This window comes from Arachis ipaensis, chromosome B10 (genome assembly GCF_000816755.2).
Source record: "Arachis ipaensis cultivar K30076 chromosome B10, Araip1.1, whole genome shotgun sequence".
Classification (NCBI taxonomy): Eukaryota; Viridiplantae; Streptophyta; class Magnoliopsida; order Fabales; family Fabaceae; genus Arachis; species Arachis ipaensis.
Window position 1 is genome coordinate 17,231,438 of NC_029794.2, and position 8,171 is coordinate 17,239,608.

Below are 8,171 nucleotides of genomic sequence, written 5' to 3' on the forward strand. Positions count from 1 at the left end.
AAGTAGTAATAATCCACAATTAAATATTTATGTGTAATTTATTTAAAGTGAAAGTGGATAAAACTTAAATTCATTTAAATTAAATATGGTCTTCCACAAGTCATGTTTGAAAGGGGCCGCGAATTGTATTACTTTTTAAGGATTTGCCTAAAATATAGTTTAAGTATATTGGTTTAGAGAATAAAAAAAGTGTTTGGTAGAGAAATAGAGATGGAAAGACTGAGACTGAGAGATAGAGACTAAGAGATAGAGATTGAAATAAATCTTAATTTGTTTACTGTAAAATGAAAGACAGAAATTGAAACAAGAATGAAATTCTAATTTAATTTGCACAAAGGGTAAAATTAAAATTAATTAATTGAAATGAGGATATTTTAGGTATAAAATGTTATTAAAGTTTTAGTCTCTATCTCTAGAAATTTTAGTCTCCTATGTCCCCACTTTTTTGAGATATTGAAATAGTGAAATTTTGGAGACAGAGACAGAAATTTTAGTGTCAGTTTCTGAACCAACAAATATGATAGAGTCGTAGTCTCTCAGTCTCTATCTCAGTACCTCAAAACAAACATTACCTTAGATTCAGAAAGTTATAGACACCATAGAATTTGCCTTTTAAAAAAGCGGCGGCAACTAGGCAAAGTTAGCCGAATGAGTGTATTTAACCTGCCAACAGAAAAACCTGCCTATTTTAATGGGATAGGATGAGCTGATTAGTTGCTTGGCAAATATTTGACAGGGCAGGCAGCCAAGGCTGATCCGTTTATCCTACTAAGAGTAGTAATAAATTTATGCCTGTCAACGTATTCCAATGCAAATATTGGCCTAGTTAATTTTCATATTTATTTTATTTAAATAAAAATTCTAATAACAACAGCTTTCTTATTATATCACAATAATTTTTCTTTCCTTTTAATGAGAAAATAAAATATTACAAATTAATTTTAATATATTAATAATATAAAATATTTTATAAAATTAGGTAAAAAATATATTATTCTAGATAAACTTTCGTAAAATAAGTGTGAAAATTTTTATTATTAGCTTAACAATACATAGAAATAAAATATCTTCATTCTAAAATTGAAAAGAAATTAAATCCCAATAAATAATCTTATTCTTATCGATAAGATTTGAATATTTTTTTTATTTGTTTCCTTAAATGAAGATTTTTTTGTGACTTAAATAAATTAAATAAATTAAACAAAGAAAAACAAAAAAACTCCTTAAATAGAGGGACAAAATTTCATTTAAAACTACTTTTAAATTCTTTCTAAGGTAAAAGAAGTTTCACATAATGAAATTGTAACTTTATTGTTATTTTTGTCATGATGTCTGTCATGCACTGTGTTTGCATATCTCATAATCAAACGAAAGTCAACACGCCAATTTCAATGCATGATATCTCTTATTTTAAGTATCAATGGATCAATCAACTCAAAATCATCTTAATGATTAGTAACAATATTAAACACTTCTACTTTAAATAAAGATTTAATTTACTATATTTTATCCTCCATTTATTAAAAAAATGAGAAATACTTATATTTTATCCTACAGAGAATGTTTACCCTATCATTGTTTGGTATCATCACACTCTCTCATTTTTGTTTTGTATGTGACTTCTTTTTTTTATTTTTTTGAAACTAAGATATGAACAATTGAACATTAGCTTTATAGGAGGGGCGAAGCTACATACATTAAAAGGGGGCAATCGTCCTCCCTAATTTTAATTTTTTACATGTAAATTATATGTAAATTTCAGTTTAGCCCCCCTCTTAAAATTTTATTTTAATATTATTTTATTGTGTAATTTTTTTTAACCCCCCTCTAATATTTCATTTAGCTCCGCCCCTACTTTATAGGCATAATCAACTGAGAAAATGAACAAAGAATAAGTACAAAACTAGAGGAAAGTAAAAGTGGAGATAACTAATGTGTATTAAATTTTAAGTTTCAATAGACCAATAATAGAATAATTATGAAAATAATAGCAAAAATCAATCATCAATTATAAACATTCACAACTGCAACTGATTTATTATTTGGTGTTCTTTCTTGTACTGTTCTCTGAACTCAAACTTGCAAAACAAAAACATAACAAAATATTTCAACCAAAAATAAAAAGCAAACTAAAAATCATAACAAAAATCAAGAACACAAAAAATTAAGAATAAATCAGAACAAAAATCATAAAAAAAATTCAAAAATTACAAATTTCAAAATTAAAATAAAATAATGAACACATAGTAAATCTTAAAATCAAAATAAAAAAGAACAAAATTAGAACAAACCCTTAAAAAAAATATAACAAAATCAAAATAAACAGGAACATAGGCATACACCATAAATTAGAGTTTATGGTTAAGGTTCAAAAGGGAGTTAGGGACTTTTTTTTTTTTAAATGAAGTAAAAACGAGGATGGAATAGGAAGAAGGATGAGGAAAACCTACTTGGGAAAGGGAGGAGAGACACAGGTCGGCGATTAAGGGAGCAATGACGGCGGCAGTAGTGGCGGGAGGACGAAAGCGGCGGCGACAGAGCAACCAACACGTCGCAAGGAGCATCTAACCGAATTCAGCAGTCTTTGAACACAGTTGGTGGTGGCCGACACTGGAGAAGGGGATGCCAAAGGTGGTTTGGGGAAAAGAGAAAAAAGGGAGAGAAGAATGTTAAAGAGAGAGAGTAGTTTGAAAATGAGGGGGAGAGGGTTTGCGATTCAAATTTAAGGCAAGCTTACCATTGGGTTTATTGTAAACCCCAGAAAATTAGTAAACAATTAGTCAATAAATTAATTTTTAATAAAGAAAATTAAAAATATGAATATTATATTAAAATAGGATAGATCTCATTAAAATAAAAATTTTGACACTAATTTCAAAGAATTTGGCCTAAGATTGGGCCGAACGGGCCAAACCGGACCCAAAATGGGCCCAATGCCAAACTAGTCAACCCAAGTAATTAAAGAAGGGGTACTCTTCTTCCCTTCACTCCGCAAACACGCTGGAAAGCTCAGCATGAAGGGAGAGAGCATGTAGCACTTCCAAAACCCTCACTCAAATTTTATTTCTCAATAACTTTTGATTTGGAGCTCCGATTGACGAAACGTTTACGACCACGCATTCACCGCGACGAGCTCTACAAAACCCATGGAACAATTTGGTAGATAACTTACTATTCTCTTCTCATCCACTTTCCCCCAATTTCGGAAATTTATGAGTAATTATGTTGAAAATTGTTTAATTTCGGTGTTTAGGATCAAATTAACTTGGTGGACTTATCGGGTCTTGTCCCAATTTTCTATTTGTAAGGTGAGAATCCTAGAACTCTAATTAATTCATTAATTTGGTATTTTGGGTATTAAATTTTGGGAATATGCTTGTGATAATTATTTTAGGTACATGTAAATATATGATATGAGGCAATTGGATATGTTGGAAGTATAATTGAAAGTTTGGTGAGAGTTCTAGTTGCTGGATTTTTGGCGGTTGAGGCTTACAACTTTGCCTTGTGGGTTACCTTGGATAAGTATGCGGAAATCGGCCAAGGCATGGTTTAAATTTCTCGTATTTAATATATAATGTTCTGTGAAAACTTAGGCTAGATGACCCTAGGATAAGTTGGAACGTAAAGGAACGTTTAATGTTTAGCATCCTTGTAGTTGAATTATACTATGAGTTGTGTATTGGGTTACTGTGGTGGATAGTGATAACAAGATGTGAATTGATGAATTTATGACTATGAACTTGTTGAAGGGATACATGAATGTCTTGGATAGGTGAAGGACAATTTGTTGATATATTTGCAAGGTCGATATATGATATTGTGGAATTGGGTTATGGTAGTTATGGAAGAATTATTATGGTAATGGTAAAGTGATATTGTGTTGACTTTGGTACTTATTAACTAATTGGTAATTTGATGAATTGATAACTAATGCCTTGGGTACATGAGCATATGAGCTTAGAATTGGTAAATTATAATTTTGGTTGATGCATTTGGGAGGCATGTGGATGTGTTGTTGATTTGAGGTATGGTTTATTATGGTGGATGTGGTGGTAATGATATAGATAGGTTATGCTGATGGTAAGCTGAATTTTAAAGAAAATGGGGGTTTGAGGTTTTTGAACAAAAACTTTATTTTTACGAACTTTCCATAACTCGAATCTCAAATGTTGGATGAAGATGAGATTTTTTTAAAATCAAGAGGGTTTTATAAACTTGAGAACAATATAAATTTTGCTGAAAACCGAATCCTATAGAGGAAGTTATGGACGCCGAAAATCTGGTGCGAAAACTGAGATCTTTTAAAATTAGCAGAACCAGAATTTTTGGTGTGTGCCTATGCACATTGATGTGCACACGCACCTAGCAGAACCAACAATTTCACTTGTGCGTACGCACACCTTTGTGCGCACGCACACACCAAGATATACTTCCTGCTGGTGGCGCTCGCATAGGTGAGGTGCACGCACACCTGTGTGTGTTCGCACAACTCTGTTTTTCCAACACTCGTATTTTTATGATTCAAACATAGTTTCGAACCTCTAAACCTCTATTTTTATTCGTTTAACTCTAGATCTTATTAGTAAGCTTAGTAATTAGTTGAAGTTAGGAAATTGAGGTAACTTAGAAATGAAGAAAAGGGTAAACGTGATGAATTATAAGAGAATGATGTGAAAGCTAAATGAATACATATTGCTATGGCTATAAAGAATGAATGTAAGGAAATGATGATGGTAAATGATGAGATTTGGGATGACTGTATGTGGCCGAAATGGTCGATATGGCAAGTTGAGGACGGAAGTTCCCTCTCTTGTCGTGATGTAGATGTAGGGAATGTGAAAAGGCACCCTCCTTCGTATTGTTTCCCTCACATTCTTCTCTGGTTGCAAGGTGGAAAGGCACACTCCTTCGATGTGGAAAGGCACTCTCCTTCGTATATCCTCCAAGAGAATGTGGAAAGGCACACTCCTTCGATGTGGAAAGACACTCTCCTTCGTTATGATCCTCCTGGAGATGCGCAAACTAGAGACCAATATCTGGATTAACTACCAGATATGTCGGGTTCTTGCAAAGTAACCGACACGTGAGCTCACTGCTAGTAGGATAGACATTCATCATATGCATTTTGTTTGTTTGTTTGCTTGCTATGCCTTATTTGGGATTGCCTAACTGAATATATTATGATAATTGTGATAATTGCTACTTGCACTACTTGTTTCCTACCTGTGCTTGCAATTGCCTGTTTGTCTGTATTTGTAAAACCACTAGAGATGGAGGAACGGAGGAAAGGTGGACATGTTGGGTGTTAAGATAAAGTTTAAGTTGAGTTTAGAATTCCCTAGACACCTACCCCTTTTATGGTTTCTGTTTAGTAATTTTAAGCCTTATAATCTGAGTGTCGGTATTCTAGGATTGCCTCTGGCATTTCCAGGACCTTATATATTATGTGCGTGGCACCTTTACCATGCTGAGAACCTCCGGTTCTCACCCCATATTGTGTTGTTGTTTTCAGATGCAGGTCGAGAGGCTCCTCGCTAGGCGTCTGGACTTCTGAAGCAGAGTAGTCTCTGGGTTTTATTTTGATGTACAGTCTTATATATATGTACTTAATTTTCTCTCCGCGTATCTTGTTTATTTTGTTTCCTCTTAGAGGCTAAGGAGAGCTAGGGTTTTATCTCTGTATTTTGGGCATTTTGGGATAGGTATATATGTATGTATGTATGTAAATTTCCTCCGGCCAGCCTTAGCTTCGCAGGCTGAGTTAAGAGATTGTTAGTTTGTACCCTTGATCCTATGCTCTTATCTTTTGTACATATGTTAGTGAACTTTAGCTTTAACCCTTATTTCTGAGCGTTGCGTTTTTAATTTTGCGATTTTGCTTTACCTATTCTTCAAGACTCCTTGAATACTGCATTCTTTCAATTATTAACGTATTATATTTTATTTTAGAGGTCGTAATACCACACTACCTCTATTTTACGACTTAAGCATAAAGCTCTGTGTGGTATGGTGTTACATTTACCATCGGAAAAATCTGACAGTAACGCTTTGAAAGTGAACAAAATGCAGCGTTGCACTAATAAGAGATTACCGGCGAATAAACCTGACAATAAATCTCGCGGTAATCTCGACGCTAATTTTTCTTGTTTTCCCTCCAATTATTACCGGCGAATTTATCGTCGAAAATTAAATCCAACGGTAACCTTTTTATCTGACGAATTTATTATCAAATTCACCGGTAAATTCGATGGTATTCGACATTTTTCTTGTAGTGATAGAGAGCTTAGCATGTATGTTCACTGCATGATTGAGAATAATCATGAAGTCGGTGTTATACCAAGTAAAACATATCAATCACTTATTATAGTAGTTGGTGGTCATCATGAATAAAGCTTTATTGAAAAAGACATTAGAAATTACCAAGGTTCTGAAAACCGGACCGGTCATCAAACCGCTTTAGTTATTGGTTCACTAGTTTAGTGGTTCAACCGGTTTAACCGATGGTCTAACCGGAAAAACTGTTTTAAAATAAAATAATAAATAAATTATAAAGGACCAAAAGTTGAGGATACTCCAAGAACTCCTGTTAGATGCAACTGCATTCAACATTATCACATATTCTCACACACACACAAATTCAAAGCCTTACATCAAAGAACAATCACAGCAAGTGATTTGGAAAGAAAATGTAAACACCAAACAATCACAAGCATACACAACATGTGAATATTATTATAGCAAACATAATACAAAATAGCTCTTCTAATGCGTCTCCTAAAAAGGAGTGGCACAAGGTGGCTCGAATTCCACACATACAAATTGATAACCAAATACTCTATTTAGGGAACTAGTGCCAAAGCTAGGCACTCAGGTTAGAGGACTATAAACACTATGCACAGGTAACATGTTATGCATTCTGATGAGGACAAAAGGGATGAATCCATGTTGTGCCAGTTTCATTGTGTCTTGATCTGTACTACCCTTTGATTTTCATTTTTAGCATTCAGCAAAAAATATTACAAAACAGCAACAAGTAATCCCTAATCCCTGAACACAAATTTCAATAATGATTTGATTTTCATTTTTAGCAGCAGCAAGAAAATTTCAACAAATATTTCAGGAATTAAAGAAAGAGCAACAGCACAAAATCAGCAAAAATTAGCAATTTCACAATTTCACATTAAAAATCAGCAAACAAAGGCTTTGGGGAGAGAAGACAGAGACACGAACAAGATCATTTTCATCGCCGGTTCCCGGTTGGACCGGTTCAATCGGCCGGTCCGGTCCGGTTTTCAAAACATTGGAAATTACATTACGAGGGAGGTTCATAATGTTTCTAAACAAGATGATACAAAAAAATTTGTAAAATTCTTATTGAGAGTGAAAGAGAAAAATTCTTTTAAAACTATAATTACGACGCAATTCTTTTGAAAAATTTGTAAACCGACTTTTGGCCCTTCATCAATGATACAAAAGTATCTAGAATTAGGATTTTCAGAAGCAGTTAGAAATCTAAATAGAGTACTCGGTGATTATGCTCATCAGCGGTTGAGGCAAAACCAAAAGCTCTTCGCACGGTGCCTCCATTTGGACACCTAAAACAAAATAAAAAACCCTAGAAAACACGATGATGATTCATAATTTCCATATACTAACAAAATATCCGAGATCTAACCTGTATTCAGGTGAGCAAATATTTATTCCAGGGCTCGCCGCAACTGAACTCTCCTTCAGAGAGAGAGAGAGAGAGAGAGAGAGAGCCCCAGCGAAAAGTCATTCTCACCGTCTTGGAGGGAGAAGTCACTTCCCGTCGAGCCCTCCTCGACCCCATTATAGTCTATCACGCCTCTTTAAGTCCTCATCGTCCTCTTTCTTTGCTCATTCCACCGCTGTTGCGTTTGGAAAGGAGAGAAAAAAGTTTGAAAAGTTAGAGTTTGAAAGAAAGAGAGAAAAAAATTATACAAAAAAGTAAGAGAAACTAACCCTTAGTCTTTACTTTTTATTCCAAAAATTCTAGGCAACGACACGTACACATTTTGGGTTTCAAAGGGATGAGGGAACGACACCTAAGTTAAAAATCCATGAACTTTATACTATTAGAAAATTAGGAGATAAAAAAGTTTTAATATTTTAACAATTATTTTATAGAAGTATATATTGAATTACTT